Source organism: Pinus tabuliformis, chromosome 1_1 (genome assembly GCF_031772625.1).
Source record: "Pinus tabuliformis cultivar Carrire ecotype Pingquan chromosome 1_1, CPIR1, whole genome shotgun sequence".
Taxonomy (NCBI): domain Eukaryota; kingdom Viridiplantae; phylum Streptophyta; class Pinopsida; order Pinales; family Pinaceae; genus Pinus; species Pinus tabuliformis.
Genome location: NC_142297.1, coordinates 254,001,222 through 254,028,458, shown reverse-complemented (window position 1 = coordinate 254,028,458; position 27,237 = coordinate 254,001,222). Strand labels below are relative to the sequence as shown.

The 27,237-nt window shown below is 38.2% G+C and overlaps 1 long non-coding RNA gene and 1 pseudogene across 2 annotated transcripts in view; both read left to right on the top strand.

The window, feature by feature from the left end:
- The window catches only part of LOC149212477 (uncharacterized), a 35,432-nt gene extending 9,711 nt beyond the window's left edge, over window positions 1–25,721 (top strand). The window contains exon 5 of one of the 2 annotated variants that reach the window (XR_016250772.1): window positions 24,757–25,721. This is a non-coding gene — a long non-coding RNA (uncharacterized LOC149212477). The remainder of the gene's footprint in view (window positions 1–24,756) is intronic. The other variant, XR_016250771.1, reaches the window with a different exon arrangement.
- LOC149212478 (U-box domain-containing protein 13-like) lies at window positions 224–13,747 on the top strand (annotated as a pseudogene).
- Window positions 25,722–27,237: the final 1,516 nt, after the last annotated feature.

Sequence of the window (27,237 nt, the reverse complement as noted above, 5' to 3'; positions counted from 1 at the left end):
CGGACAAAGGACAGTGACCGCGGCACAGGGCTGGGCATAAGAAGTTTCAAAGAGGACCCACTTCGGCCTCACTGTAAATGCTAGGCATTTTCTTTGCAGTTGCCTTGGCATTTGCAGTCATGCTATGGACATTCGTACAACTATATTTAAGGAGAGCAAGGCTTTATTTACCCCTTTCAGAATATAATTCGAGGCAGAGAGACCCACAAAGCAATTCATCAAAATGATAGGCGCGCTGGCTTCAATAGGCGTAAACATTGCCAGTGATCTGATAGGAAGGTTGTTGATGCAAATAAAAGACACAAGCATTGCAGCGCACAAGGTGTTGTTTGCAAAGAGGAGTTTCAGACAGTTTTCAAGCCATTTAAACAAAATAGAGCCCATTCTATTAGAGCTGTGGCAGAGAAACATTCATGGGTCTTCAAACTCTCTAAGAGTTCTACTGGAAAACCTGCAAACACAGCTGAACAATGCCTCCAAGCTCATAAACACATATACTTCAGGGAGCTGGATGTATTTTGTTTCTGAAGTGCAGGGTTCTACGAGATGAAATGAAGGAAATCACTCAAGGAATAGAACGGTCTTTGAATGCTCTCAGGATTGTTACTCTGGACGTTTCACTGGAGATCAAGGAGAAAACAGTTGCTTTGTGTGAGACCATGAGGAACGCGGAGTTCCAAGGGGAGGTTGGAAGCGAGTCCCTTGCAAGTGAGATTGAGAGAGAAATGAAAGAGATGCACAGTGACAACCAACAAGTGTTGCAGTTAATTGTACAGGTGGCCAACGCCATGGGTGTGCCCACAGATCAGTGCTTTCTACAGTCTGAGATTGAAGTTGTAAGAAATAAGAAGGAAGACCTCGAGAATGAGAAACAGAGGGCCGAGGCTTACATGCTTGATCAAATACAGGAATTTCTAGGTAGGTCTGGTATTGTTTCTGCTCCATTCTCTTCTCTTGATTATCAGTTTGTTGCGCCTTCGCATTTCTGTTGCCCATTGGAGGACACAATAATGGAGGATCCAGTGAATTTGGAGCCGGGGATTACTTATAAAAGATATGCCATCGAAAAGTGGTTTGAGAGTGGCAACACTACATGCCCTATCAAGAAATGCGAGCTCACGACTAAGAATTTGACTCTTAACCGCAGTCTGAGGGAGCTCATACAGGAGTGGAAGGAGAACAATGCCAAATTCAGATTAGAAAATGTAGCAGAGACATTGGTCTCGCCTAGAGGAGGCGGTGACGAAAAGATAGAGGCAACCCTCGTAGAGCTCTGTAATTTATACCAGGAAAGGAGCTCCTTCAGTTAGATAATTGAAGAGAAAAATTTGATCCCCAGAGTATTAGCATTAACATCGTTTCAATTGGAGTCAATTCAACTCAAAGCAATGGAATGCTTATGTTATCTTGCAAGACAGGACAACAACAAGGTAAGAACTTTTCTTGTCCGTGCTAAAATTTCAGAACATTGTTAAGGCTGGTCCTGGGATTTAGCAGTGGGTTACGGTTTTCTATTGAAGTAAATCAGGTATACATAGGAGCAAGGCCCAATAAAAAACAGGAAACCCGGGCCATCAAGCTTGTCTTGGTTACTTATTCCCCATTGCCCATGATTTTTTATTTTGTGTCATCTCTAAATTGCTTATTTTATTTATAAAATCATTGGAATCAAAGCTTTTTCAACATATCGAAGACCATGCCATTTGGCCTTTCAACATTTTCTTTTCTTTGGGAAAAGAAATACCAAATTCTGTACCCCCATTTTCAAAAGATTCAATTTATAAAACATTAATGTCCAATGTGGCTTTTCCCACCACGACCAAATCTTCAACGGAATTGAAAATTTCATTTTCTTTGCTTTGGGAAAAGAAATACCAAATTCTCTCCCCCCATTTTCAAAAGATTCGATTTATAAAACAGTGATTTTCAATGTGGCTTTTCCCACCATGACCAAATCTTCAATGGAATTGAAAATTTCCGGCTTCTCTGGAGCACCTTTGAATTCAAAGGGTGGATTCAGACCAGTGCGACTCGTAATTAAGGAAAACAGAGGTCGATTTGGTCATCCTGAGATTTTGAAACTGATAGCCCCTGAGTCGCCCCCCACGAGGGACGCGTCCCATTCTTTATTCATATATTTCAGTTGGCATCCACCAGGCTTTTTTACTGAAGTAAAAATAATAATAATTCTATGACATTCTCTTGGGCTGCCCAGTGCCCGCCAAGTTACGAGACCTTACATGAACACAAATTATTGTATGGTGAAAAGTTTATTCCAGTGAGAGTTTGTAATGTGAAAAGTTTATTCCATTGAGAACCAACTGCCCCTTAATCAACAATGCACACCATTATATTTATTTATTTTTATAAATAAATGCACATCATTATATTGATTTATTTTTATAAATGTGACCAAACGTTTTATTAATATTCAAGATATGTTTTTGGTTTGAAAATTATTTCACAACTATTGTTCTTTTAATGGGATTAACATGGTAGTGACTCAAATGGAAAACATGGTATGTGTGAATGAATTATTTTTGTCAAATTTGTTGCAACAATATTAACATTCATTATTTTCATGTGAAAGTAATTAGAAATATATATTTTTTCACTTCATAATATTATTTTTTGTTGTTTCTATATATATTTCCCGTCTATTTTATCACTATTTTCATTTTAAACAAAAAAAACTCAGAACATTTGAACAATCTGGAAAATTTGCAGAAAAATTTGATTTGTGGGTCTCAAAACAAAGTGTAGCAATGAGACTTGAGCCGAATGGTACAACAAAGAATGGAAAATTTGAACAATTATGAGTACAATTTGAAATTAGATAAAACTTGTACAAATAAATTTTAAAAGTCATATGATAGGCAGTGTAAAAATAAAAACGTCATAAAAAATATTCCTTAATTTAACCCATGCCTGCGACAGACTCCCCACGAGTCACGACTACCTACCCTTTCCATTCGCATGTGTGTCTTTACCGCCCGCCGCCAACAACCAACCACACGTCTATTCACACCTTCATGCGTTTTAATATTATAATTTGATGACTCTTGGAGTCTTCAAAGGTTTTCTTCACGTCACTCGAGATATTTTGAAATGATAAATCTTGCAGTGATATTTTCAGGTGGGGATGTAGTTTGAAGCAACGAAGAGGATTTACAAATGCACCGCGTAATTATTGATAAGTATAATAAGCGTGTTGCTACTTATTTTACAGGAGTTAATTATTTTATAACGATATCCGAAGGGAATAAGAAAATCAAACTCGTGATTCGCAACCTTCACAACTATATTATAAAACTTTAAATATATAGGTAGGTTGATAAGAGTTTTACTTAAATTGCAATGTCATTATTGAGCGGATTCGATAGTGCGGTACATCATAAGATAAGGATGTGTTGTTTGTTGTATTTTTTGTTAAGCTTCATTAAGTTTTTCCTAACTGCTGCTTACAATTATGGAAGTGAATTGCAGTCATTTTTTTAATTTCTGGAAACCAACTACTGTGATTTCCTTAACTTACGGAAATCAACTGCGGTTAATTAATTTCTTGTTGGGATCTTCTGAAGTGGTTCATTACTTTATCTAGACATGATCTGTGGAACACCTGACACATAGCCAACAGAAGCTTGATGGAAGTTTGGCTATATATATTTTTGTTTGGTTCCAAACTTGCGTCTCAATCCCCTTCAATTTTACACTATCAAATTGAGAGAGCAGGGCTTGGAAGTGCCTTCAAATTTTCTGTAGTGATTTTTCTTGTCTCCATTACGTTTCACAGCTTGATGAACGAGAACGCTCTCTGCTTGGGCATTTATCTCTTCTCATAACAGTTCTGCGATTGTCCACACAGATGAGAGTTTTTTCTTGGTGAATTTTTTTGAGTGTTGGAGCACTGGAAAATTCATATCTGCACATCGTATGTTAAGAGTTGAGAAGTAGGAATCCAATCGGGGCCTAGCTGAGCAGATCCTTTATCTGTTGGGCGCAAGTACTTATTTATTGTTGTGGCCGAAAATCAAATAATACAGCCATAACTTGCTTTAGAGGTGTAGTAATAGTCTGGCTATTCAAAAGGTATTTGATGCTTATCAGGCTCAAAATTCTTTGCAAAATTCTGGGATTTGTGTCTAATTGTTTTTCATAGTGGACAACGTGAGAACGCGTTTCTTTTTTTGATTCGAGGTCGAATTGGGTTCCCTCGCTCCTAATATGAGACTTTGTCATTGCTTTTGGTCCAACCTTTAATTGTATATTTGTTTAAAAAAAAAGTTGTGAGCACAATTTGAAGGGCCAAGGGTTTCAATGTGTGCTGAACAATAATTTTTGTACAGTGTCTATACTTTTCAATAATTGGTCCTATTCAAAAGAAGTTCTGCAGATCTAAGGTTTTAATAAGCAAAGGTTGAAGGTGTGCCAGTGCTAAAAGGGGAGGGAGAAACAGAGACAAATTGTGAGCAAGCATCAATGGTTGGAGGTATTTTTCTTGGGCATTTAAGTTTTTGATTCTATGTTTCTTCCGCCTTATAAAATTGTTGTTTATGCTAACTTTTTTTTTTTTTATATGTGAATAAATATGTGAAGAAATTTGTTGATTCTAGAAGTTTATGTTACAACATAGTATAATATATAATAATGTTTGTTTTATAGCACAAAATCATATTTTGTGTAATAATGTTGTCATCATCAAAATTGAAATTTAAAAAAAAAAAAAACTAAAAAAATTAAATAAAATTAAATATATAAAACATTTAAATAATATTGAAACATAAAAAATTTACACATGAAAATTTAAATCCCTCTCAACTTATGTTTAATCCTTTTTCAAATAAATCTAAACTCATATTAAATCTATATTTAATATAGATTTATACTCGTATTAAATGTATATTTAAGATAGATTTATATTAGTAAGTTACGAATCTTTAAAAGTGGTGTCAACGAAATCTATCGAACACTCTGGACGTATGAGTTTTCGGGCATTCTTTTCAACGTACAGGTGTCAGATGTAAGGACCGGCTGAGATGTCAGCAGATCCGAGCTCATCACTTCCTAGGGTTTTCAATCAACGGTTCACATGTAAGACGTTGGTCCGAACAACGTCGAAGGCGCAGCTAATATAATCTCTGACATAATTTTCTTGTAAACACTCTGAGTTTGGCAGGAGTTAACCTTTTCTAAATGCCTCGCTTCCTATTTCTGTGCAGAACTGCTCGGGTTTTATGTACAAGAAAAGACAATACGAGATAACCATAATGCAGGCACTTGTGGAATATCTAAAAAATTATATCTTCTTTCTGCATTATAGTTATCTCATCCTTTTTTCTTTCAAACGGATCTCTACGACCCCAACGAATTTCAGGAATTGCAAGAACACAATACAAAAAGCCTGTGAAAGGTCTAGATTGACAGGTTTGCTTCATCTCTACAACGTATCTCAAAAGAATTATGGGTATAGATTTACAGACCATGCTGCATACCCACAAGCAAGGACAATAAAAAAAATAGAGCAGAGTTGCTCAATCTCTGCTAGTTCATAGTATTTAGATACTTATAGCTGTTGAAAATTTAAAGATCCTTGAAACATCATTGAAATACATTTGTAATGAACACGAATTGTCATTTGCAATGTCAAGGTTTTTTGGTAGCCTTAAAATTGAAATACATTTTTAATGAACACTAATTATCATCTGCAATGTCGGGGTTTTTTTAGCCTTATCACGAATGTCCGTTGTTTTTTTGGTTCACATTAACACGAGTAGTTTGTTATAATATTAATTTATATTGTTTTTATTTAAAATTAATAATTTTTAAATTGATAAATTTAATTTAAAAGTTTTTATATATTATATTAATGATGGACAATTTTGTTTGTTTTTTCAATCTTAGTGATTATATGATTACAAGTATTAGAGAATGGATGGTAAAATTGTAAAATTACGGAATTGTTTATAAAAAATTTAAATATGGTTTTATATTATTTTATTTTTATCTAATATTAATAATCTCTATTAGTTTAGATAAACATTATTTTCATAATGTAATGTTTTTAATCATTTTTTTATTAATGATAAATAGATTTTATTTATTATATATTTAATAATAATGTTTTTAATTAATAGATATATATAATTAAGTGAATAGTTATTTATATTGATACACTATTTTTATTAATAATGTAATGTTTTTAATCATTTCTATTTATTAATGACAAATAGATTTTATTTATTATATATTTAATAATACTGTTTTTAATTAATAGATATATATAATTAAGTGAATAGTTATTTATATTGATACACTATTTTTATTAATAAATGGTTTTTATTATGGTTTTTTATTTTCCAAAATTAATAAAAGAATGTTTATTTAGAATACATGTAATTTTAAATGAAAGTTGATTTGGGATGTAGATGTAATAGAAATATCTAAAGAATTAGATGTCAATTCATAAATTATTTATGAGAAATTAAGTTTATAATTTACTTTTAGGAGTGGGGGAGATTAATCATCTATTGAAATATGGTTTCAGATTATAAAAAATGAGAAATTAAGTTCATAATTTACTTCTATGAATGTGGGGGATTAATCATCTATTGAAATATGGTTTTTAGTAACAATTTTATTTGTTTTTACTTCTTCACATGCTTGGTGTGCTTTTTCTTAACATTGTTGTGATTATGCTTGGTTTTAATAGTGATTTCCTTGCACATGATTACATCTTGACTTGATTCTTTTTGTTGTTAGTCCCCTTGCTTATTATGTCTTCACTTGATTCTTTTTGTTTTTAGTCCCCTTGCTTATTATTCACTTGATTCTTTTTATTCTTAGCTCCTTTGCTTAAGAAGAGGTGTTAGCCTCCTTGTTTATTATGTCTTCACTTTTTTTTTTTTGTTAGCCCCCTTGCTTATTATGTATATATTTTCTTTTTGTTGTTAGCCCTCTTGCTTATGAAGAGGTGTATTGTGCTCTTTTCCTTCTAATACAACTTTGTCTAGTCTTCTATTGATATTCCTATTGGTGTCCTATTTGGATATACAACAATACACTAATCGTTTTCCACCAACATAACCTCCATTTTGATCTTTTACAACTCAACTATATCTGTTGAATTTCTCTATTTCTATTTTTCCACTGGTTGTCATCTAATTTCACCACAAGAATCGATCTCGAAGATATACTACTGTAATAAGGTATACCACAAGCCTGAGAAAAACCAGTTAGCTATAAAGGCGTTCCATTGAAGCCAAAACTTCCCTTGTACCAATGTTAGGTTTTAACCCTATATGGAAATTAGTTACGAACTAATTGAAAAAATAGAAAATATACAATGGCAAGAACAAAAAATATTTTCCTAAAACCCAAAATTGGGAAAACCAAATTGACTTTTATTATCTTCCTTTCAATGTTACAATACATTATATACATTTTGAAGCATTCATAAACCCCCAATCTTGTAACTGTGGATTAGGACATCATTGTATCATATCTATAAAATACCATGTGCAAAACCATCATCCATAAATCCTTGTGCAAACCCATGGTTGGGTATGCACCACCATCAGTGTATCCAAATAACCACGAGTGTGTATTCCCAAAAAGGCTTTGACTAGAACCCTATGTAAAGGGGCGGTAGACCTGCTATAACACCCCTGTTGCACCCAGCACAACGTAACAATGTGTGGGGCTAGTTGTGCAACGAATATAACACATATCGAACATAAGTATTCCTTTCCTCTTACTAACTCTTCTATAGACTATTTTTCCCATAAAAATAGTAAAACATACTTCCTTCTACGTTTGGGGTTAGTCGTGCAAGGAATATAACACATACTGAACATAAGTATTCCTTTCCTCTTACTAACTCTTCTATAGACTAATTTTCCCATAAAAATAGTAAAACATACTTCCTTCTACGTGTGGGGCTAGTCGTGCAAGGAATATAACACATACAGAACATAAGTATTCCTTTCTTCTTACCAACTCTTCTATAGTCTAATTTTCCCATAAAAATAGTAAAACATACTCCGTTCTATAAAAAATCACTTTTTGCTTATGAGTGAAATTGTTTACTTTCCTTTCTCTTTGTCAATAATGGATTTTTCATCCTTGATGACCCTGTACTGGTTAGCTCTTTGCATGAATATTTCATCTCGCATATACATGTAGGGACTTTTAAACACCATTCCACATACATCTAGGGGAACTACATCGAGTTCTACTTCATCACTGAAATCAACATTGGTAGCAAATCTAATTTTGCATTAATTTTATACCTTTAATTGTAAATATTTATATACCCATCCCAATGTACATGGGCTTGGATGATTACGAAGTTGTAATCACAATTTCATGACCAACTCTATTGCAGTGACATTTTCTTGCAATGTTGAGTTAAATATAACATCAATCTTTGTCTTCTCAATCTATCTCTTTATGTGGAGGAGTTTGGTCTCTCTCTTTAGGAAGTTCTACTAGGTCCCAAGTTTTGTTTTTCTTGAAGGCGTCCGCCTCTTTTTTCATTGTCATCTTTCATTTGTTGTATATAATGTTTTCATTGATGACAACCAGTGTCATTGATGTGAAAGGGGAATTATAAAGGAGAAACAATGTCATTCATGAATCAAAGGAAGTAATATGATAGCTCGTTCCCCATCATGTCCTTGTCAAATGAAGTCAAAGTGGTCTTAATTTTTTATTTATTATTATTATTATTTAATGATTAAATTTGTTTGGCTTGTTGGTAAACTTTATGATACCCAAATGAATTTATAGATAATATGGTTGGATAAACCTCTTTGAGACCTTTCCAACGATATATCACAGTTGGAAAAAATCCTTTTGGATGAGAAGGTATGATTGTTTTAAGTTGGTAGCTGAAATTAGAACCAAAAACACCAAATTTACTTGTAAAAAAAACCATTAAGATTAGTAGTATTTACATTAAAAAGTAAAATTCATATTTTTATTAAGAAAATTTAGATAATTATAAATTTAAAATTAAATGGTTAAACTATAAGTGCATAAGTAATACTATAATATTCATTCTTTGTTCAACTTGGAACAGGAAATCCTCTCATAGAGGTTTCAACGGTATAGCTTGTTATATAAAAAATAATATTTCTTCTCACATTTAGCTTCATAAGATCACACCCCGCCCCCCCACAATCGGTACGTAGATCAAAATTTCTGGCTCTAACACCAATAGGATTTTTTTTCATTTATTTTATTTTATTTTATTTTGCCCCTATCAACTCTACCTCCTATAAGAAAAGCAATTTGGATAAGAATATCCCCTTCAATACTTAAGAACATGATATCAATAGACTAAAGAATGAAGGTAATATCTTTTTGCTAGGGAACTTCAATGCTAGAACCGCTACTAACCAGGGTACTCTCCTAATTAAGAACTCTTTCCCTAACCTCTTTCGGCGCGATGAGGATTGTGACTTAGCTAATAAATTGAAAAGAAATTCTAAAGATACAACTGAAAACCTTTCTAGTATCGAGCTTATCAAGCTTTGTAGTTCCCAAGACCTGATAATTTGTAATGGAAATAGTAACTGGACAACTTCTGCCCATATGACTTGTAACCATGGGTTGGGGAGTAGTGATGTGGATTATGCAATATTTGACATCCATGTTCTAAACGATATTGTAAATTTTGATCTCCTAAATGACCCCGAGCTTGATTCTGACCATAGACCTTTATCCTTAACCTTAAATCTTGACATACACACCAACCACATGCAAAATAATTGTGAGAGTCAAAGCCACATTCATTTTCACAAAAGTCAAATGAATCTCTTTTTATAGGATTTAAATAGGGATTTAGGTTTATTAATGTATAATGATAAGATTAATCATATTTGCTAAAATTTTACTACAACCCTTTCCACTACCATCAAAAAATTATCTACTAAAGTGTTGTATAAAAAGAATAATAGAACTTTCAACTTTTGGCGTTGTAAAAATTATATGAAAGCGATTGTACAAAGCTCTTTTCAAAAGGAATAAAATGTTTTATATTAATAAGATGCAAGAGTGTCTTCTTCACCTTTCTAAAGCTGATCCTAGAAAGTTTTGGAAGAATATATTTTTTCACAAAACAAAATAAAATAATTTGATCCCCTCAAAGAACTGAGATATTTATCTTAAGAATCTTTATGACTACTCGAACACCATGGGAAACATCTTAAACACTCTTATAGAGGAGGACATATTTTCTTTGGAAGAGGTGGAGTTCGAGATTAAGAAACTCACTAATGGGAAAGCTAGGGATATTGAAGGCTACCAACATGCACATTTCAAAAAGGGGAGGTCTATCCTCATCCCTCGCATTTACAAACTTCTCAATTTGGTAGTAAAACACAACTTACCTAGGCCTTTGACACAAAGCCTTATTGTGCTTATTTTTAAAGGTGGGGATAAAAACTCTCCCACTAAGTATAGGAATATTATGATTAACAACATTTTAGGCGAGTTGTATGGGCTCATTTTGGAAAAGAAGATTAGCCTATGGCTTGAAAACCATGGTAAAAGATCTGAAGGGCAAGTTGGGTTTAGGAGACATCACTCAACTATTGACCATCTTGTCATTCTTAGGATCATTTCCTAGGAATGTCGCAATAGTAAAATTTATTTCTTTTGTTGTTTTGGTGACTTTAGAAAAGTTGTTGATGCAATTCCTTGGGATAAGCTAGGACAAAGACTCGACAAGATAATGATTCTTCTATTGTTGAGGGTTGTTGTATTTCGACTATACAAGGTCGTTTTCGTGAAGCTTAAGACCGCTAAGGGATGGTGTAAAGAAATTAAATGCGATCTCGGAGTTAAGAAAAGGTGTCCCCTTTCCCCTACCCTTTTAGCTTTTACATCGAAAAGTTAGAAGTGTATTTGGAAGTTGCAAGATGTGATGGCCCCATGCTTGCTAGTATGGTGATCACTCTTCTTCATGTTGACAATATTGTTCTTCTAACCATAGGCCATGTGATCTCGAAACGCAGCTTAAAATCCTGCATGATTTTTGCTATAATATGGGTATTGACTGTTAATATAAAAAAGACTAAAGTCATGATAATTAAATCCAAAAAGAGTAACCATGATAATTTGATCTATGATAACAATTACTTGGAGAAGGTTTCTTCTTACAAATATTTAGCTATTGACATTCATCATCAACTCAACTGGAATTTTATTATTGAAAAAATGATTATTGGAGGTTGGAAAGTTTATTATGAGCTAGAAACAATTGTAAGTTGACTAATCATTGGGGTTGGAGTAAAAAAATGTTCCTCTTGTCACCCCTATTATTTTATATGGTTGTGAGGTTTGGGGTTATAGTATATATAGAGAATTGTGGAGTAAGATCAAACCGATCTAAAAGAAATTTATAACCTACATCCTCAAGATTAAAGGGAATACCCCCTATCATATCATCTTGATAGAAGCTAGCATCTCTCCCATTAATAAAATGACTATGTTTAGGTACTTCATGTATAAGAAGAAGCTTTACACCATGGAAGCCAAGAGGTTCCCAAAAATTGATTCTAACTCTAGCCAAAACTCCTACCTCTGGCTCAAGCGAGGACGACATAAGAATGCCCAATCTTGGCTAGACTATTGGGGGATAAAAAATGAGATCATCTTGGAGGAGAAGGATAATATTAAAATACTATTACTTCCAAATTTAAGGATAAGTTGTGGGATGATAAGGAGTTTGTTGGCTTGTTGGGCCCTGACCTAGGTTCAGAGGTGATTTAGCCAAACAAATCCCGGTACTACTAGCTCTTTCAGCAACAGCCTGTGAAGTGCGTACTGAGGTTTCACCCAAAGTAGTATGGGAGGGTGTTAGAACCAGGTTTCCGCACCCTAGGGATGTCTGATGGGTTTTAAGTGGTCCGCAGTTCGACCTTACGCGCATGTCGCTACACGCACTTACCGTACCTTGCAGCCTGTAATGTTGTCTTCGCGCAACCCTACTCGAGGGCCGAACAATGCTATTACTCAAGTCCTTACTAGTAATCCTATCTTAGTTACTTAGCTTATTTGAATGCTTTTAGTTATACTTAACAATATTCATAATTCATACAAGTGCGCGCAGTAAATAAACAATATGATTGTAATTCATATTCAACAAATAATAACCTAAGACAAATACACGTAATTCAAATAAAACTGCTCTTTATTATTCTCTTTCTTTGGTTATAGACTCTATTCCGCCTTGCGCACTCAGCGGCAAGGGTTCGCGCACTCAGTTGCTGACTCTACTAGCCCTCTGTGCACTCAGTTGCAGAGACTTTTCCTACTACTACGACCTAAGACACACTTAGACACTGCTCTGTGCTTTTATTTCATACTTCGCTCTTACTTCCTTTCTCCCTTTTACACTTGGAGCTACGCTCTATTTATACAATCCCATGGTCCGCGGACCATGGGTAGGTTGACGTTACATTCAAAACTTAGGGCGGACAACCCTATGACTCTAACATACATATCGCGCCCGCAATTTGCGGAGCTTTACAACAATATTAACTCAAAAATTGGGCTTTGAGCTCCAAAACATGCTGTGGGGCGATTCCATGCCCAACAGGCCCCTAACAAAAACATCGTGACTCGCCCTCGAGTCACTCTGTCGGCTCTGTGATCTTGGCGTGGAGTCCCTCCAACTAGTCTCGAATGGTACTGATGTCGTTAGCGCATTGAGCTATTGCTTGCTGAATCTGTTGCATGTGTTCTTCTGAGACCTTTGTGTTTGGCGTGTTGCCTTGTATTTGCGCATGCATCCCGTGAATGTGTGCAAGCTTCCCTTCAATATTCGTCGTGATTATGAAGGCCTCGTCAACCCATGGCTGAACGCGCGCTTTGAGAACTGCTTCCTTATGGTGCGTTGCATCCACTTGCTCCTTTAATGCCTTGGCTTGCTGCATCCTTGTAAGCTACTGAGTGAGGACTATCGTCTGCGCAGTCCCTCTGACGTTGTTGTATTACTGTTGGAGTTCGCGCACCTTTGTCTCCAGGCATTGGATGTTGGGGTCCTCCTGCAAAGTTGTGAGGACCTCAAGTGTCTGTTCCAACATGTTGGTACAGTCGCGCATTGCATCTCCCATTTCTTCCAACCTTGCTATGATAGCGCTAGCGCACTGTTCTCGGACTTCTGGGGGAGTGGAAGGTTGCGCCTTCAGCCGCAACTCGGCGATTTGAAGATTCAAATCCAGCTGAACCTTTGTCGTCTCTTCTCTGGCCTTGCGGACTCAGTTACCAAACTGTGGATCCACACTTCTACCGGTAGATCTGCTACGTTGGCCAGCACTGAGACGCATCGGCAAGCTTCATCTACCGTATGCACCAACTATTGATTCTGTGACACCAATTCGTCTCGTTGCAAGCTGAGCTGTTCTATGTTTATTTTTTGCTCGCTAAAAACCTAAATCGCGCGGCTCTCCCTGGCCCACAGAGTTGTTGTTATCCCATCTTGTAACTGATACAACGTTTCTAGGGGAAGGGCAGCTAGATTAAGGCCAAGGCCTTTTATCATGTTAATCGACAACCGATCCATCGCATTGGACGACACTAAAGCTCCTTTTGGAAACACTATTGTATTTTCCATCCTTGCGCACAACATATGTTTTGCTGTTGAAGTTCTTGTTGCAATGTGTGTTGACAGGGTACCTCCTTGAGGGGGCCGCAATGTAATTCTTATAGCTGTGCCCTAAGGGCCCCTAACACAGTCTGATGCTCCTGCATAAAATCCTGAAGTGTTTCATTCGTGACATCGTGGACCGTCTTGTCGATGTCATGGAGATCACCTTTAGTTAAGGTGATCAGGTCCATGGCCAACTTCGAGGCCTTGACCTTATTCCTTGGGCCTGATCTTTTTGCGATGCGCGGACGCTTTAACTGTGTGGACATGGCCCTTGGGTCCGCGCTCCCTTCTGTTGTTTCTGTTTCCTCTGCCTCTTGCCTTGAGGACATTGCTTGGATTTCATCTGCCTGTGCTATTGCTGCTGCTTCTGCGAACTTCTTCTGCTCCGTGGATTTCTGTGCCACTTCTCGCAGTGCCCTTACCTCGGATGTTGCTTTTCCATTTCGTCTTTTCTCCGCCAAGTGAGTGACAGGTAGCTTAGCATCGTCCTTTTTTTTTGCGCTGTCACCTTCTCCAGTTCTGCCAGGTTTAGGATGTGCCATTTGAGAGGCCATGTCTTCAAGATAGTAAAAATCGCGTCGTCAGTGGCTACAAACAGTAGCTTCGTCCACTACTTCGTCAGATCTTTTCACGCACTGATATAGATGTTGCACATATCAACTTTGAAGTCTACAAACCACTACAGACTATTGTGCACCGTACGTGATAGGCGCAGCTTCCGATTGATCCACATCCAAATGCTCACCTCATGAGGACCCAGAAAATTTTGGTGTTGCGAATTCGTTTCACGTCCTTGCTGGCCCAGAGCGAAGCATACTTCGTGGCCTCTGGTAACTCTTTGTCAATGTTGGGGAATCGACTGTCCTCCGACAGTTCTCCCGCTACTGGAAATATGGATAATAGCAACCACACGTAGTGGAAGGTTTTACCCTAATCTTGGGCTTCGCGCAATTTGTCAAAAACGCCTCGCAGAGGAATTCAAACCAGTTGAACTAAACCCCTTCCGTGCATTGCTCACCCAAAGCGACCACCAGCGCTAGTACCTCATTGGCGCGACACTTTCTCATAATTTGGCTGGCCAGGAGTTGGGTCGCTACGTGCATCCCTTTGTCTTTGATGTTGGAGATGGTGTAGCCCCTCTTCTTCTTCTCCAACTTATATTTTACCTTCATGGCTTCTACAAGAGCCAAATCGCTACCTTTTCCCACTATAGTCGCGAGGTCCTTTTTCTTACAGGGGAGCCAAGAAATACGATGAATGAGGTATGCCGTGATGGGAATAGGCTCCTCTAGCCATAGATATCCATCATGCACCAGGCAGAGTAGCTGCCTGATGACGAAGATGGTGATGGGCGAATGGTGGAAATGTGGTATCCATAGTAAGTGTAACAACCCAGCCTTTTCCACATAGCGCAACCATTTTTGCGGCTCTAACGTTATGACCGCCCCCTTGGTGTTCTATTTCATTAAGTTCCCAGTCTCTAGGTGCGGGAACTTCTCGCTGTCAACAAGGTCCTGGTCTTCAAATTTTATGGTTGGTACGCAGCGTAGGTGCGTGCCCTCAAATACAATGCTGTTGGGGAGGAGAGGGGTCTGAAGTGAGATTTTCGTTTCGTCCAGGTTCTACGCCGCTTTGATTGTCTCTTTCCGCGGAGGGACATATGCTGGAAATTTTGTTGCAGGGCGCGACGGTTGGATATCCTCCACTTCTTCTTCTTCCGCTGTGGCGATTATGGCTTGAAAGTCCTCTTCTTTCTCATCTGTTTCTATTGTGACTACTTTCCCCTTCTCTTCCATGGATAGTTTGTTGTGCCGCGGATTCCTCGGGGACATGGGTAATGGACCCATTTCCTGTTTATCCTTCTTGGGCCTTGATGTTCGCGGTGATTTGGGGATTTTTGCTACTATCCCAGCGCCTTCTGGAACATCCTCCATCATTTGGGTTTGTGTGGCCTCGCCGGCGGTTACCTCTTCAATTCCCAACCCATTTTTAGTGGCCGTCATCGTCTCTAGATTGTATTCTCTCGTGAACTTAGGGGCTCAATGATCACTTGGCTCTCAATTATCTGTGCTTTTCTCAAACGCTCAATTCTCAAATAACCAAGTGTTGTTCACTGGCTAGCCCTTTGAGTTTTATAGCACCTTTCGAATTCGAATTTGACCGTTCCCCAATTTTGGGCCATTAATGCTTTCTTAGCGGCAGATTTCCCAAAATCTTGCCCATAAATCGCATCTTAAATGCCCGCCGCCTGCTCCATTTGGCCTTAAATCGAACATCCCATCATGAATAGTGACACCAACGGTCACTTCCCAGCGAACCCGTGTGGTAGCGCAACCATCCATGCGCGGTTGCGAACTCTGTGACGTTCTGATTCTATGCGCATTTCCACTATCGCGTAGCTCCTAGGCAGAATATTTTATAGTCTTGTGCTCCCTTTCAACTGCTTGGAGCACTAAGACTGTTCTCGCTACAGTTAGTCAGGTGGTCGCACCACCCGTGCGGGGCTCCATCCCGTCCTTTATCATAGTTCGCGGAGAATCCCCATCTTTCATTGTGGTGATCGACATCGTGCACTCTACTATTTGCAATGCGCTACCCTAGTCACTACGTTTAGCAATATGTAGTCCAAGCCAAGGCAACAGACTAACCAATTCACAACGATAATTTTCCAATTTGTCAGTATTACTGTACACACCTTGCCTTACCATTCCTGGTTTTTCGATGAGAAATGTTTCATTTATTTCGTCTTCCAGCTTTTTAACCTCTACATCCATTAAAATGCTTTTCTCCCTTAGCCATACCCGGTGTTTTTCAAGTTCGCGAAGTCTAAAGTTTCCTCGTCGGATTTCTTTTTTAAGTATTATATGTTTTGTTTTTCGTAGCTGTGTGATTTATTCGTTCTGGCCTGTGCGGACCGCCATATCTACGGGTGTTGTTATGCACAGACTTGGCTTCACATGCTCCACAGGGATTTCAGCGCCTGCTTCATACTTCAGCTTCGAAAGTGCTTGCACGGTCAGAGTTTTGCACATGGTCCTATAAGTCCATCCAACCGCTAGTACGGGCAGGTTCCAGTCAGTGCGTCTCACGTGGTGGACCCTGTTTAATACTTTGCACACCTTGTCAAAGGCTTCCTCGTGTATGATTTTTGGCGTGCTAGGTCTTCTCATACTTCGTCATTCGCACATTTGTCTTGCCTGATTTTGCTTGTTCCTGTTTCCTATCGTGAGAGAGGTGTGCGTTTGTGCAGGTTGCGTACCATATGCCTGTACCCATCTGGAAAGGTGAGATTGCAGGCTATTTCATTCATCATTCCTGGCTTCCACCCGCATCTGAGGCTTCCCAAATCGTAAGTGCATCCTCTTTATGCATTCGCGCCAGTCCTCGAAACTTCGCTGGTGCGTACCCCACGACCTTGCGAGCGTAGCGCGCAATGCCTGTTTTAGAGCATTGAATCGCTGTTGTTCTGGCACTTCGCTTTCAAATTCATTCAGGAATTCATCTACCGCTGTCAACCCATCATACATTGGCAAATCCCTTACCTCTGTTGTCACGCAGTGCAGTGATCTTATCATCTTGTTGCAGTTGAGCGTGGTTACTTCGTGTAACTGATTCTGCCATCGTTCTGTTTTCTCATCCGAATCTAATGTGTAGGAGCTTTTGCGCTCCCACGAAATCTTGCCATTCGCTATATGATTCACCCAATCTTGTTCTCGAGCGGTTATCTTGTAGATACAGTCTAGCTCGTCATCGCTTTCATCGTCGCGCACCGCCTCTATGTAGTGCGATCTTTCCGTAAGGTCTAAAGGTACTACTACGCGCAGTGAATTTTTTTCAAAAATCATTTTGCGCTTTTTTAGATTTATCACTCCATTCATATCAGTGGCTCAATCTATTCCCAGTAGCGCTGGATAGGGATTGCTGTCATTGACAATCTCTATCACTTCGAAATCTGCAAGTGCGGGCTTGCACCTTCGATGTCTACTGTTATTCCCTACAATCTTCCCATCGGTAGGATCTTCCGCTGGTTCGCCACTCGCAATTGAATAGGTGACCATTGCAACGCGCGCCTACCCATGCACTCCCATGTCTGCTTTGACAATACATTTGCATCCGATCCTAGATCCAGAATTACTTGATCCATTTCATACTCCTTGATTTGCGCAGTCAATCTCATTTCCCCCCTTGTTCGCGATGTGTGCTTTCTGAGCTTCAGGATTACGCGTTGTTCTCCCGACCCAGTGCACCTAGCGATAAGCTTCTGCAGTCCCTTGACAACCTTGCTGTCGTGCAACAACTTCATACATGTCTCAAGAAAAGTAGTGATCATTGGAGGATCCATTTCCGGCTTTAGTTGATCCTTACTACTTGAAGTGGGGGCCTCCGTGAAGCTCTTCTTAGCTTTCAGAATGTCTCGTTCGCGTGATTCAAATCAAATTCAGGTTCCTTTGTAGGAGCTTTGTGAACCCCCACACTTTATTTAGGTTGTTTTCCTTTGTCATTTCCTATCGTGATACCGATTCGGAGCACGATGTTGACATTCGAGTCCTCTTCGCGCGGTTTAGACCTCATCATTTGTAAATTTTGAGTCGGGGGAGGCTGGAGTATCCCTTTATCACGCAGCTTCGTTATCAGTGTAGGGCAGTCATCCGTCTCATGATCAAATTGAGTACAATATAAACATGATTCTCTCGTTGGATTTGTACAATCGTGGGCATAATGCCCTGGCCCTCCGCAATTGTAACAAATCAGCGGTCTGCGACCCATTCTTGGTCCCATTCCACCTCGACCTCCTCTACGCCCCTGAAATCCAGCGCGCGCCATCCCTACATTTGTATCGAGGGCTTGCGTTTCAGTCTGCACTCTGTAGGCAGGAGTCTGATCCATCATCAGTTCATAACTTCTACAGGTACACTCGTCATGGCCTATTGATGTGCAGAAATTATAGAACAATTGTTGGGACGTCTGCATATACTTTTGTAATATGAGACAGTTATTTGTAGCGCGATTTCCTTCTATCTGAAAAATCACGCACCATAATGCAGGCACCGCGCTTGGTCCTGCTTGTGCCTCTGGTCTTAATGGCATCGGTCCTCTTACTGCTAAGTACTTCGCCTAGACTGGACAATGGTCCTTGTCATGCCCCTGGCCTTTGCATTTTATGCACCATACCTTCTCGCACGCCTCTGGTCGAGTTGTACTGTCCTGTTTCAAACTCTGCATTTCTAGACACAAATTTTGCAGTTGCGTGTGGATTTGTTGGACTCCTAGGCCAGGATCTTGTATTGGGGTCTTGTGTAGTCTTATTGCAATCTCCAAAGCTTCGGTCTAGGTGGATAGCTTCTGCTGTGATAGCGCCGTCTTTAAATGCGGCGTTAATGACGCTACAAACAATGTGCGGTGTTGTCCATCTGTCAAGGTCATGTTGGCTTCGCGAATCATGCTCTTCAATCTCTAATCCAGATCCCATGGGGCCTCGCCTAGAAGCATCACAATTTTTTTAAACCCGATAATTGATTGTGTCTCCGACTTTGGCCTGCTAAATTCCCTGTTCAGCGCAGCCTACACATCTACAATCCCCGCATTTGGATGGTCATTAGAATGCTTAATGTACCATGTTAGTGCGCGATTCTGTAATGCGCTTACTAGTGTTGCCTTCTTTATATTGTCATTCACAACTCCTTGTGCTTCCCATATGGCGTTTACCACGAACCAAAATTGGTCCGAATCTCTATTCCCTACTCCTCTGAATACCGACAATTTTATCGTGCTTGCCATATTGAACTGTGGTGCTGGCAGAGGTGGTGTGGGTGGAGATGGGGGTGACGATGGTGAAACAGGTGGCAGTGTAGGTGGGGGTGGTATGCGCGGAATTCACTGCCTTTTCAAACTGATCATGCTCCTCGGAGAAACTTTCGTGAGTTCTTTCTCACTTTTCCACTGAGGTGAAATCAAGGGGCTATTTTCTCTGTGCTACCTTCGTTTCTATAGATCCTTCCACTTCGCATAGCCCCAAACATCAATTTATTCGCATAACCCACTTTTCAAACAATAACATTTTAATCAAAATGTTCAATGATTTAATGTACCTACCTCGCGGTCCTTTGAGGAAGCATCATTCCGCCTCGCTGTAGCTGACTGTCGTGTTTACCGTGAACTCTGTGACAAATCCTCCTATAATTCAATTGAGCCAGTGGTCCACAGTGCATGTGATCTTATCTTCCGACGCTTCTAGTATGCGCACTAATTCTAGAGTCCACACAATTGGTTTGTCGAGCCTACACCTTCTCTGACCATCTGGTAACTTCGCGATCCACTCATAAAACTCAGAGGGGAAGGATGCAAAGAAAATTTCGTGGATTTCCGTATATAAGTAGTGCTCTAACCACTATTTTTTTGATGTTCGCGGATTCCTGTTTTCCTGCACTGCGAACTCGTGAATCTCTCTGTCCAACCACTCTTCAATTTCTGTGTTCTTCAGATTCCAGTGACACAACATTAGACATCCCTTATGCAGATCCTGGTCCCGACAATGGAACCATTTGTTGGCTTGTTGGGTCTGACCTAGGTTCAGAGGTGATTTAGCTAAACAAATCCTAGTACTACTGGTCCTTTCGGCAACAGTCCGCGGAGCACGGATTGAGGTCTCACCCGAAGTAGTATGGGAGAGTGCTAGAACCAGGTTTCCGCACCCTAGGGATGTCTGATGGGTTCAAGTGGTCCGCAGTTCGATCTTGTGTGCACGTTACTACGTGCACTTACCCGTACCTCGCAGCTTGTAATGTTGTCTTCGTGCAGTCCTGCGCGGGGGCCGAACAATGCCATTACTTACTTACCTTATTTGTATGCTTTCAGTTATACTTAACAAGATTCACAATTCATACAAGTGCGCACAGTAAATAAACAGTATGATTGTAATTCATATTCAACAGATAATAGTCCAAGACAGATACATGTAATTCAAATAAAACTTCTCGTTATTATTCTCTTCCTTCTGTTACAGACTCTATTCCGCCTTGCGCACTCAGCTGTAGGGGTCCACACACTCAGTTGCAGACTCTACTAGGCCTTTGCGCACTCAGCTACAAAGCTTCTTTCTACTACTATGACTCAAGATACTTGGACATTGCTCTGTGCTTCTATTTCATACTTCGCTCTTACTTCCTTTCTCCCTTTTACACTTGGAGCTACGCTCTATTTATACAATCCCATAATCCGCGGAACATGGATAGGTCGACATTACATTCAAAACTTAGGGCGGACAGCCCTATCACTCTAACATACATTTCGCGCCCGCAATTCGCGAAACTTTACAACAATATTAACTCAAAACTTGGGCTTTGAACCCCAAAACATGCTGTGGGGGGGATTCCGTGGGTATGTTGACATTACATTCAAAACTTAGGGCGGACAACTCTATCATTCTAACATACATTTCGCGCCTGCAATTTGCGGAACTTTACAACAATATTAATTCAAAACTTGGGCTTTGAACCCCAAAACATGTTGGGGGGGATTCCATGCCCAACAGAGTTAGAGAGAAAAATGATGATAACATATTATAAGGAGGTGATCAACCCCAATCTTGCTAACCATAATTATCTCTTTCTTGACTTGTACTAAGAAGAAAATAAACATTGCAAAGAGAAGAACTCATTCACATGCACTTTGAAGTGAAATTAGACATTAGTCTATTCCCAAAATAGTGAAACACCTTGGGATGAAAGCATTTGTCACCTTTGCAATATTAAGAGGGTTGAAGATAAAAAAACAATTTCTCTTGGATTGCCTCATTCTTACTCACATTATTTCAAATTTCCAAAACTACCAACTTTCTTGACTTGTTAAGTTAGCAAAACCACACTGATTTAAGAACATTTATTTCTCTTCTTTTTAGCATAGAAATAAAATATTAAAGAGTGTCAATTAATCTTTTACTTACTTAAATTCCATAAACCACATTAGTATTAATAGAAATTAATCATCATCATAATTAAAAAATAAATTAATAAATAAAATAAAATCAATATTATTATTAAAAAATATTTTGATTAAAAGATTATTAATAAAAAATATTTATTTATATTATAATTTGTTTTTTAAAATTATAATAATAAAATTTTATGAAAATGTAATTTAGCTTAAATATTTTCATATCATCCACTACATCTTGACGATATATGTATATTTTGACCATGTTTTTCCATTCATCGTTAAAACCATCCTGCTCTTCAACGGTCGGAATTTTGTTAACTTTATGAATGTTGTTGGCTTTACGAGCTGCAACGCCTTTTGCATAAATATTTGTACAAACGTCCGTACTTCCTGCTACTCCCATCTTAGAACAACAATTACCAACTACAGACTCCCCACGACTACCTACCCTTTCCATTCGCATGCATCTCTTCCCTGCCTCCCACCTAACAACCAACCACACGTCTATTCACACATTAATGCGTTTTAATATTATATTATTTTGATGACTCTTGGAGTCTTAAAACGATTTCCTCACCTTACTCGAGGTATTTTGAAATGATAAATCTTGCAGTGATATTTTGAGCTTGGGATGTAGATCGAAGCAACAAAGAGGATTTACAAATGCACCTCTTGATTATTTACAAGTATAATAAGCGTGTTGCTACTTATTTTACGGGAGTCATATGTACATGAATTAGAATGAAACTATTTAGAGTATTTTTCTTTGTAAATTTAGTGGATGCTAAATCAAGATAAATCGCTGGCTCTGATAATTCCTTATATCAAGGGAATAAAAAAAATCAAACTCATGTTAGCTACGGTGTAACTATATTATAAAATTTTAAATATATAGGTTGGTTAATAAGATATACAGTTACGAATCTCTAAAGTTTTGTGTCAGCGAAATCTATAGAACACTCTCGAAGTATGAGTTTTCGGTCACTCTTTCAACGTACAGGTGTCAGATGTAAGGACCAGCTGAGATGTCAGCAGATCCAGGCTCATCACTTCCTAGGGTTTTCAATCAACGGTTCACATGTAAGGAGTTCCTTTTACCCTCGTTCTTGCTGCGTTGTGACGACTCCATTTGCGTCGCTGCTCCTCCCGGAAAGGAGCTCTGCAACCTCGCCCCTCATCTCTGATTCAATTGCCATTACAACTGCAATCTTTACGCTCCATGAAAAGCCAGCGCATGGAGGCATGAGGCCCATGTGGAGAAGTTAGGGATTAACAATTGCAACTCACCTTTGATTGCGTTTAAATTTCCCTTCTTTTTTTTCGGTACGGGTGATTACAAACGGTAAGTTCCATTGTGGGTGTGCTCTAAACGGTATTATTTCCTCATCATTTCTATTAATATAATAGCCTCTGACAGAATTTTCTTGTAAAAATTCCGAGTTCGGCAGGAGTTAACCTTTTCTAAATGCCTCGCTTCCTATTTCTGTTCAGAACTCCACGGGGTTTCTGTGTAGCTTCTCAAATTTTCAGGAAGTTTTTTTTTTTTTTTTTTTTTCCTGCTCTCGTATCTCATTTAATAGCTTCAGTTTCTTAAAAACCCTAGGTAATAGTTTGGTAATTCCTTAGATTGCAGATAAGATTGCTATTCCGTCGTCACGACCGTCTTGGTTAACAGTTTTTCGACTGCTATTATTCCAGGTGCTTCGATTATTAATTTTTTTTTTTTTCGCCTATGTTGTCTTTCAGAGTCTTCGCTTGAAACCCTGCTTGAATAATAGGTTCGTTCCTAGATAGAATCTAGGGTTTCAGAGCATTGGATATCCGCTATAAATGTTTCAAGGGATCTTTGCTCACAACTTACCGACCCTAAGTCTTGAGGATTTGGTTCAATGGTTCTGTGGGGACCTACAAGTCCCCACAAGTCTTGTGGGGACCTACAAGTCCTGTGGTCCAATCTGGGCATGGCATGTCTGAAAACTGTTCAGTTATAATTTCTTCAGTTGAAAAAACCCCACCGAACCTGATTAATTTTTTTAATCTCTAAATTCTGTAAATTTAAGACTTGTGCTCCAAAAATGGTAATGGCGTTACAGTTTCCTTGATTGCCCGCTCGATATGTTTATGTATAACTTACTCGAAATATGGTATGAATCAGTGTTTTCTAGTTTCGATCTTCGGCCTTCATTGTCCTTATCACTGTTAAGTGACATGGGAAACCTGGCCTACACTGTTATGTGACATGGGAAACCTCTTCGGCCTTCATTGTCCTTATCACTGTTAAGTGACATGGGAAACCTGGCCTACACTGTTATGTGACATGGGAAACCTCTCTTATTGGCAAAGGTTAGTTTGGCCCTCTTCCGGCCTGAACGTACTTATATCTTCATTCTGGGTATTTCGTTTTTTATTTTTATTTTTTATTTGATTTTATCTTTTATTTATTGTCTTTCCTTTTTGTTAATTTATATGTTAAATTTACAGAGCGAAATGTGTATTTAATATACAGTTCTTGGTCTGTAGTGTGACATGGTTGTTCCTTCTTCTAAAAATATATTAGTTCGATGCTTGCTTTGACTGTTCTTACAGAGTTAAAAGAGTATTTAATATAATACTATAAAGAGTATTTAATATAATAGTGTGTCTGTAGTCTATTTAATATACGGTTCTTGGTCTGTAGTGTGACATGGTTATGCATAGTAAGATCTGGCCGTTCCGTCTTCTAAAGATATATGCTTTGACTGTTCTTACAGAGTTAAAGAGCATTTTCTTTTGAACTATCGGTTAACGGTTTTTTGTTTTGTTTTGTTTTAAAATTAGTCTATGTAAATTAATCTGTTATTAATTTTGAAGGTTCAGGATGGCTTGTAAGTTCAGGATGGCTTGTCCCAGGGCATGATTTGAAAAGGGACACTAGCTATTAGGCCCTCTACACAGGGAACCCTTAGAGGGTCAGTGGGGTCACTGTAGCGATAATACTGTCCATAGGCTACCTGCCTGCTTACTTTACCTTTGTGATATTGTTGCATCTCTCACTGTATCTGTTTCTCACTGTATCTGTTCCTACCTTTGTGATATTGTTACATCTCTCACGGTATCTATGCTCCTCTTATGAATCGGAGCAATCACACCCATCACAAACTAACTGTCTTCCTTTGTTTTTTCAGATCCTTTACACGGAAGTAATGTCTAGAAAGGTTGTGCTTCCGACACTCCCAACACAAACCAGACAGATAAGAAATCTCAGAAATCCGGGGCGAAGAACAATACCGCACAAAAGAAAGACAATCCTTGTTTGGAATAGGAAGATGAAATAACCGTAATGCAGGCTCTTCTGGACGGTATAAAAGAATGCTATCTTCTTGTCTGCATTATTGTTATTTCATCTTTTTTATTCCAAACGGGATGTCTACGACCGACAATACACAACCAATTGCAGGATGCAAGAACACAATACAAAGAAGCTGAGAGAGTTCTAGATTGACACGGTTTGCTACATCTCTACAACTAATTTCAAAAAGATTATGGGTAATAGATTTACAGAGCATGCTGCATACCCATAAGCAAAGAATAAAAAAATAGAGCAGAGATGCTCAGTCTCGTCATTTTCATTTCTGTTTAATTTGTTTTGCATTTTCTTTATTTTATGTTTACCGACTTGTTAAATGTTTGAATTATATTTATCAATCAATGAGTAACATTTTGAAAAGACATTGATTCCATCTTTTGTACAGCGTGTTCTGGGGGCATTTGCAAAGGTTGTGACAAGGCAATCTCTCCTCCAGGATCATTTTTAAGCCTTTGCTGCTTGTTTGTTGGGAGAGGGTGTTCTTGGTGCATATTAAGAATGGAGCTGCAAAGGTTGTTACAGCGCAATCTCTCCTCCAGGATCATTTAAGCCTTTGCTGTTTGTTTGTTGGGAGAGGGTATTGTTGGTGCATATTAACAATGAAGCTGCAACACGAAGCTAATTTATTTTTCATAAATCAAAGAGTATGGACTGATAATTTTGTTCATTATAGTTGTATTAAAATTTGGCTAATACATTGTTAGTACTTATATTTTAGCTTTGGCTAATACATTGTTAGCACCTATATTTTGGCTTGATTGTTGTGGAAGGTGCCCCACCATAATGTAAGGTCACTCTTTCTTTAGGAATATAAGCACATCGATGAATCAATGTTGTGCCGTATTTTCAAAATGGGGGTTACTCTTTCTAATCAGAATAGTGGATCTGTGTGCATTTACACTATTATGATTATGAAGAAAATAGAATCAAATTTTGCGCTTAAAGAAAGAAATAAAATTAGCACATATGCTTCTATTGGGAAAGCATTTATGCCTTGGAGCTGTAGATTACTTATGTCAAATTACACATTTGTAATTTACGTCGCAATATGCTCGGCAAGCGTTGTATATCTCTCCAGTTTGCAACATTGTAGATTACATATGTCGAATATGATTTGAGAAATGCATGGAGCTTCGTTAGTGTAAATAAAACCCGAGCTTAGACAGGTTTCAGTACATTATACGTGATTACTTGGCCTGAATCAAACCTGAGCTTAGACCCATTTCAATACTTAATACGTGGTTAGACAGGTTTCAATAATTCATGCATGGGCTTATGAGCGGATTTGACATATGCAATTATAAATCTTGGTTATTCCAGGAGATGGATACATGAGTTATTCCTTAAGGAAAATCTTACTTGCTAATTGTCTGTGTCACAATAAACTTAGTGAATCATATCTAACATTGGAGAATTCGATATTTGAACACAATTTAATGGATTCATTTTCTCAATTCTAGCCAATCTGTCATTACTGAACATGCACTACAACAAAGCCAAAGTGCATATCCATAATAACGACTGCAAATAAATAAAACTTAAAATGCTTAAAATATCTTACTATTTCGTGTGGCCTTTGGATTCATTTTCTCAATTCTAGCAAATCTTTCATCACTGAACATGCACCTGCAACAAAGCCAAAGTACATATCTATAATAACTACTGCAAATAAATAACACTTCGAGTGTTTAAAATTTCTTACCGTTTCGTGTGGCCTTTGATTTCAAAATATTTCGGCACCCGTCTGAATATAAAACTCAAGCTTATTCAAATTTTCAACTTTTGAATCATTGATTTTCCGTCATTACAATCACCAACCAACTTTTATCTTCTGTTCTTTCACTATTTCATCTTCAATCTTTGATGGAGTGTTAGCTTTTATTGAAGATGTTACACATGGATTGTAATTAGAGAGGAAATTACATCATTTACAATGCAAATATTTAAGTGATAGACTGATTGCAATTATGAATTAATCGTTCAAAACCTAATTAGCAACCTCTACAAGTATCTTTGGATAATATTACGTTACCAACTTTTATTACAATCATATTTGAATAACAGATAGCAGAAAACATAAAATAGTTTGTGCGTCAACAATTCCTAACATATTTTAGAAAGTTAGTCACTTTAGTTAGATAATCACTTGACTACCAAACCACGAGACAAAATGATATTTAATTTCTTTGGGACTGGGGATATATATAATATTCGGTACAAGAAGCAAGGCCTGTTGGGGTCCCTTGTAGGTAACCTAACAATAGAAACTGCAACGTCACTATCTCCCCAGTTTACCTAC